The following is a 7141-nucleotide window of genomic DNA, read 5'->3' as shown; positions in this document are numbered from 1 at the left end:
TGTCAGCTGCACCTTAATGCTTGGTTGGAAATGTGCTCCCATGTCCAGAAGAAAAGATCAAAGGCAGTCTGGAATGATAGAGAGCGTCCTGGGGATACTTGAAAGGCTGTTGGGGAGCAATGTCTACCATTTGCCTTTTGGGTAATGGGCTGTGGTTGGGCATGGTGCCACAGCGGTCATTTTATCAGTGTGCTCATGACATGCTTTCAAAATTTCTAATCTACTCTCCATCCCCCACCCTGCAGGGCCCCAAGTTGGGCTGCGACTTTTCCAGAAATGTGTGCGTGACCCAACCCAGGGGAACCCTCTTCCCTTTCCCAACAGAGAAGAAGTCAAGGCACTTGTTGCAACTCAGAGTTGTGCACGCATATGATATTTTTGAACCCAGAAAACCTTTGCCCGTGCTCATAATATGAAGAATCCAGGTGATGGCGGCCGAACCTTTCTACCTCCATTTAGTATCTCTTGAAGAATAAATTCCCTTCCCCTTTGCAAACATCACTCACGTTTTTTTGGCCAAGTATCTATCTTTGAACTTAGTGCCACGATGCCTGTTCCCACCCCTTCCTCTCTTTTCGGGTGGGTTCTAAGATGGCATGAGGTGTTTTCCCTCCTCCTCTGCAGGGGGACAAGGAAGGGATCGAGTCAGAGGAAATGGGCTCTTCCTTTCTAAATGACCTGATTTCCAAACACCCTCCTGCTGTTCCTTGGACAGCTGGAAGGACAAATCTTACTCTGACCCCCAACCTCATTGCTGCAAGGACAGTGTTTAAAATACCTCTGCCGTGACCCCGTGGAATTTCTGCTCTTCGAGGTCCAAAGAGAAAAAAAACAGTTTCATCAGAGAAGCAACTTCCATTCCATACCAGGATCAAATGTCAGCCGTGGCTGACATGGCCCCTGAATGAGGCGTGTTTGACTCAGCAAGCAGAAACCTTCCTCTGAGCCTTCTTTTGCAAAAGAGAACACCCCACTCGCGGTTCTTCTTGCCCATCCGAGAGCCTTTTGCATTGAAGAAAGCCAGGAGGGGGAATTCTGCATGAAGCCGTGCCATGATTCAAGGCCAGCCATGCTGAACACCATCCAGGAACTCTGAGGACCTGTGGCTTGCTCGCGACATCCAAGCACATCGACCAGTCGAGTGGAGGGGAGTGAGGAAGGGGAGGGTGTCGATTTGTTGCTATTCTGCCACAACTCGGAGTGGGCAGCCGTCTCTAAGCCAGAGGTCAGTGCTCTGTAAAGAAGTGAGACTTTTTTCCAGTGGGACTTTCTTGAGTAGCTTGTAGCTAGGGAAGCGTATGATCTGCACCAAAGAAAGGATAAAACAAAAAAAATCTTTAGCACGGAAAGCTAGGTTCTGCCGTTTGCATTATGTTATGTATATAAATCTGGTATCTTATCCTCCTCTGTATATCCCCCCTGCCCCCCCCAACTGTGGGCGACAAATAAGGGCAGAAATCTCTTCAAAGCTGTGCCAGTTAAACCCCATTTTAATTCTTTGCTTCCAGCTTCTGAAATTTCAGCAGGTATCCATAAAGGTTAGAAAGTTTATTTTTTAAAAAAATGGCAGAGGTCAAGATTTCTCTTGTTTAAAATAAAAGCAGTGATGACATTAGAGGAAGATTTTGGTTTCTTTTAAGGCTTCCTTCTCTGGCTGAAACTTGGCAGTTGAGGGGGTGAGCCTTCAGAGGCTGAGCAGAGGGGACAGGCGAGATTCACGTGGTTTGCAACCTCGGTGGGAGGGAAGGTTCAGCATCCCTGAATATGAAAATAAAGATTGGATGGGCTGTGCAAGAAAGGAATTGGAAATCCATTAGAACAGTAAATGAGCGCGATTGTCAATGAGCAACAAGAACAGAATAGAGGGAAAAAAAAACCCTATCTAAATACAGTTCAGTCCAGTGCCACCTAATGGTTAAATCAAATAATGACGCCATCCACCCCAAAGGTTTAACTTTCAATCTGTTGGATGGGACGGGAAAGGCTTGTTTGCAAATGATTTCTCAGCAAATTAGATGGGGTCATGACAGAGTTGAATCAGCCTGGTTTGTCCCTCCCCCCAAGCTGTATTTCAGTAACAATGTTTTTGCAATACCCAAGCGTTTAGTTATGATCAGCCTTGATAGGAGAGGATGCACTTCACATCCAGAAGACTCCCATTTCAAATTAGGACTAAGAAAGATTTTGGTTTAAAATTAACAAAAGCCTCTGTCAGTCAGTTTAGACTCCCCAACCTGGTGCTTTCCAGTTGTGTGAGAACTAGATCCTATAATAGGCCAAAGATTCTGGGCATCTCAGTAGCAATACAGGTAGGCCTCAACTCACAACCACTTTTGGGATTGGAACTTCTGTTGCTAAGCAATGCGGTCGTTAAGTGAGTTGCATCCAATTTTACAACCTTTTTTTTGCCATGGTCATTAAGTGAATCCATCTTCCCCCATTGACTTTGCTTGTTGGAAGCACCCTGGGAAGGTAGCAAATGGCAATCATGTGACCTCAGGATGCTGCAACGTCGTAAATACATGCTGGCTGCCAAGTGCCCGAAGTTTGATCACATGACTGTGGGGATGCTGCGATGATTGTAAGTGTGAGGACTGGTCACAAGTCACTTTTTTCAGCAGTATTGTAACTTTGAACAGTCATTAAATGACTGGTCATAAGTCGAGGACTACCTGTAACATAGGACAGGAAGGCCTGGCGCAATATGGTTCATGGGGTCACGAAGAGTCGGACATGACTTAACAACTAAACAACAACAACACCTGTAACATCTTCAGAGACATCTGTAGCCAAATGAGATTAGCCCCAAAGGCTAATCTTCTTGACATGAATACATCATTTGCAGGTTTTGTGTTGTGATATTGCAACGCACATTTCATCTCATGCCACCCCCATGGATGCCCTTGGCCATACTGAAGAAACAATAAGACAATATTAACCTAGATGAACTAATGGCCTGATTCTGCATAAGGCAGTTTCTTAACTAACTCATTGTCCTGTTGAATACAAGTTAGTTGTTCTCCTGCAGCGAACGTGCCCCCAAAGTCATATCTACATTATCTATATTTGTAGAACTTTCAAGAGCCACTGGAAATAATAGTGTGGATAATTAGCATGAACAGTCACCAAAGGAGGTGTTTTCGTTTTTTGTTTTTGGTGGCTTTGAGTCATTGTTGACTCCTGGTGACTGTCTGGATCAGTCCCTGCAGTTTTCTTGGTAAGATTTCGAAAGTGGCTTGCCATTGCCTGCTTCCTAGGGCTGAGAGAGAGTGACTGGCTCAGGGTCACCCAGCTGGCTTTGTGCCTAAGGCAGGACTAGAACTCACAGCCTCCTGGTTTCTAGCCTGATGCCTTAACCACTACACCAAACTAGCTCTCCCATCAAAGGAGTGGCCACTGATTATTCATCTTTAACTCTTTTATGTACAAAGCAGTACCAGAATAGAGATAGAAAGTAGGACACCAGGTGATCCTTCCTCTGTTCTGCACCATGAAAGAAACAATTTGGCAGAGGGGATGAAGTATCTCACACCCAGAACCACTCGATTGTCTCCTGTGGGAGAAATCAAATGCTGGACAAGAACAATTGTATTTTTGGCTAGAATCTTTTCGTTTAACAGCAAGTTTATGGGGACGTTGTCCCGGGGAAAATGTACTACTGTGCTGATTTCTATCCTTTCTTTCTTATCTATCGCACTGTAAAAAAAATAGGGCTTACTTGAGTTTAAAAGCCGCAATCAATAACAGAGAAGATCTTTGAAATCCTTTCTTCCAGTCCACAGGCACTCTCTGTAGTTGTTAAATTTCAGCAGAAATATCATCCATATGCACTGATGTTGCATGAAGGCTAGCTGTGTCTGTAGCCAAAAAGAGGATCAGAAAAGGGAACCCATCATGAACTGGGCCTGAAAAGATTTTTGAAAGAATGGTCTGCAAGTATCAGATAATAATATTAAGCTGTGTGCCATAAAAAAAAAAAAAACACCATTAAAACCTTTTTTTTCTTTGCTTCTCATTTTCTCCTGTTTAATAATTGGCAAGTTGCAAGTAACGTGACTCAGTTACCCTAAATGTAGCTAAATTCTGCTCCATCATGTGCAGAATGTACAGCCGACCAGTTGATAAGACCAGTTAATTTTACAATCTGTTCTTTTTTGTATGTAATCTGTGTGTTTTTTTGTTTTTTTACAATTGAGCTTTATTTTGTACTGGCCTTTGACTGCAATAAAGAGACTTGACTTGACAAGTAACAGGAAACAATCTGTTTTCCTCTGGTTATTTTTATTAATATATTTCTATTACACATATGTTGATTAATTCAAATATGAACTTGCCTGAGGAAAAAGAATACTTCCCCACCCCAGATTATTATGGGGAAGCACTTTCATCTCCCATTTCTTCCACTCCAAATAGCTACGGCTGCCCCAATCTTTTTCTGAAAGGATCTGATTTCAGAGAGGCGTTATTCACACAATGCATTTAATGTGGTGACTAAGTTAACCCCTTTTCTGGGTTTATACAATGTACTGAATCATCAACTAGCCAGACAGACTGGGTTTGTGTGTGTATCCTCCAAAGAAGAAACTGAACACATTGTGTGAAGGCATCTGCTAGGTCTTTAACTGACCTACTGAGCCACGAGATTTGGTGGGAACACAAGCCAGGGTTTAAAAATGCTATTCAGTGTTTCTCAGTTCAGAAAGGAATGAAAAGAGATTTTCCCAAGCTCATCAACCCTTAAGAATGATTGAAAATGACATAATATAACCATTGGAAATGACATAATATATAAAAAGCATACTTTGCCAACTTGGAAAGAGGACTATATAATTGGATTTTTTTTCCTTTTTCTTTTTTCTTGTGTTATAATTTATTTATTAAAACATTTAAAGCAACAGGATAAATAGTTACATAAATGAAGAAAAAACCCCCCCAGAAGATCGAAAAAGACAGTGGATAAAAATAAAATATCAGCAATTAAACAAAGAATTTACAATTATTATAAACTGATTAATCAATAAATGTATAGAACTAAGTTCATGATGTCATCTCAAGAAATAACTAGAAAGTTCTATTAACTATAAACATAATATTGATGTTACCATTATTTGTCATTGTTCCAAAGATAGATGTAGATAGCCATGTAAAAGGGGGGAGGGAGGAAAAGGGAAAGAAAAAAATGGGGGAAAAAAACCCTGAAAAAGAAATAAAAGAAAAAACAGTAAAACCATATTGGGAAACTACTGTACATAGTTTTAAATTCCTTCCCATTTTACCCACCTGATGATTTATAAACATTAAAATGGTTTCTAATGATCATCTTTAGATCAATTATTTTCTCCTTAAAACCCCTACTGTAAGTTTCTGAGTTTGCCTGGTTGTATCACACAGGATACACAAGGGAGCCATTCTTGTTTTAGTCAACTTGGAATTTTTTCTCTTATGCTACTAGTAAGCGAAAAGATTCATGAACTCCCTAGTACAGTTTCCTTGGCAGCATTTCAAAAGTGGTTTGCCACTGCCTTTTCCCAAGATGTGTTTCTGACGTCCCAGCGTAATTTACCATCTTGAAATTCCCAATGGCACCCCTTCCAAATATTAATCAGGGTCTACATTGCTTAGCTTCTTAGATCAGCCACGTAGATCAATCAGGACTGACTGAGTATGTTGGTGTTAAAAATCCGCCCGTGCAATTATTATCCATGCAAACATGCAATCAATCAATCAATCAATCAGGTTAGAGACAAGGTTTTCCTATCTCCAGGAAATTCTCCGAGAAATACACATGTGTGTATGTGTATTAGGGGAGGTGTTGTGATTTTTAAGGAAGCATTCTATCATACATGCTAGACTATAGTTCCTTGAATTATTAGCGTCTCAGTTTTTTTCAAGATATATCCTACCCTTTTGTTTTTAATAAAACAAATTTAGCAAGTGAAAATGTATCCATCACTTAAATATCTTTCCATGGAAAATATCATAAGTTGACAGGGTCCTCGTGGGATAAATTCAGCCCTCCTAAATTAACTTCTTGTCTTGGATAGTACATAGAGCCACCCAGGGTGTGGTGAGATGGGTACAGGAGATGGTGAATGCATGTTTGGTGAAGGCAGAAGTGCTGCCAGCTTTGAAGCAGTGGTGGTGTACCTCCTCAAACAGCCAACATGCTAACTGGCCATCCTAGATAATTTTTGGCAAACTCAACATTCTGCTTCATGGTACTGAGAAGAAGGCTGGGTTCCAGCTAAAGAGGGCTATGAATGAGATATTATCTGGATTCTTTCACCCAGGTTTCAGGCCTGGACATGGGATAGAAACTACATTGGTTGCTCTTGTGGTTGACCTGCAACAGGACTTGGGGAGGGGAATTGCAACCTTTCTCATCCTATTAGACCTCTCAGGTGTTCGGTACCATTCACTATGGTATCTTTTTGGATATCTGAGAGGGTTGGGGATTGGAGGCACTGTTCTGAGGTAGATTCTCCTGAGCGGGCAGTTCCAATTGGTGTTGGAGGGAGGACTGTCAAGCTCTTGGGCATTTCAATGAGGGGTGCCCCACATATCAGTTCCCTCCTCTCTTCTGTTTAACATCAATATGAAATTGATGGGGAGGGCATCGATCAGTTCGGAGTGGGGTAGTAGCAATATGCTGATGAAACCCTACTCCAGGCTGAGCAGGAGATGCTAAGAAGATATTGATCAGGTGTCTGGAAACTGTGAGGGACTGGGTGGGGTGAAATAGACTAAGATTGAATCCCAGCAAGATGGAGTTAATCTTGGGATAGAACCCTCTGAGTCCCTGAATGATCCATGTATTGCTCTAGAGGGGATTGTAATGTTTCTGAAGAACCTAGTATGAATCTGAGGGTTCTTTTGGACTCACAATTTGTGCTGGAACAGCAGATGAAAGTCATGGCCAGGAGAATCTTTGCCAGGCTTTGGCAGGTCTTCCAGTCGTGCCCCTTCCTGAACTGTGTCCTTGTTATCTTGCAGTTAAATTAATGCAATTCACGTTATGTAGAGTTGTTCCTGAAGACAATCTGGAAGCTAGCCACTCCAGAAAAATAACACCAATTTTGCAGGAGTTGCACTAGTTGCCCAATTTAAGGTTACGGTGATCACCTATAAAGCCTTATAGATT

The sequence above is a fragment of the Python bivittatus genome, unplaced genomic scaffold (assembly GCF_059951505.1).
Source record: "Python bivittatus isolate LINGU-HERP-01145 unplaced genomic scaffold, Pbiv_v1 ctg000070_np1212, whole genome shotgun sequence".
In the NCBI taxonomy this organism is placed as follows: Eukaryota; Metazoa; Chordata; class Lepidosauria; order Squamata; family Pythonidae; genus Python; species Python bivittatus.
The sequence above is the reverse complement of the archived record's forward strand: the minus strand, read 5'-3'. Positions refer to the sequence as shown.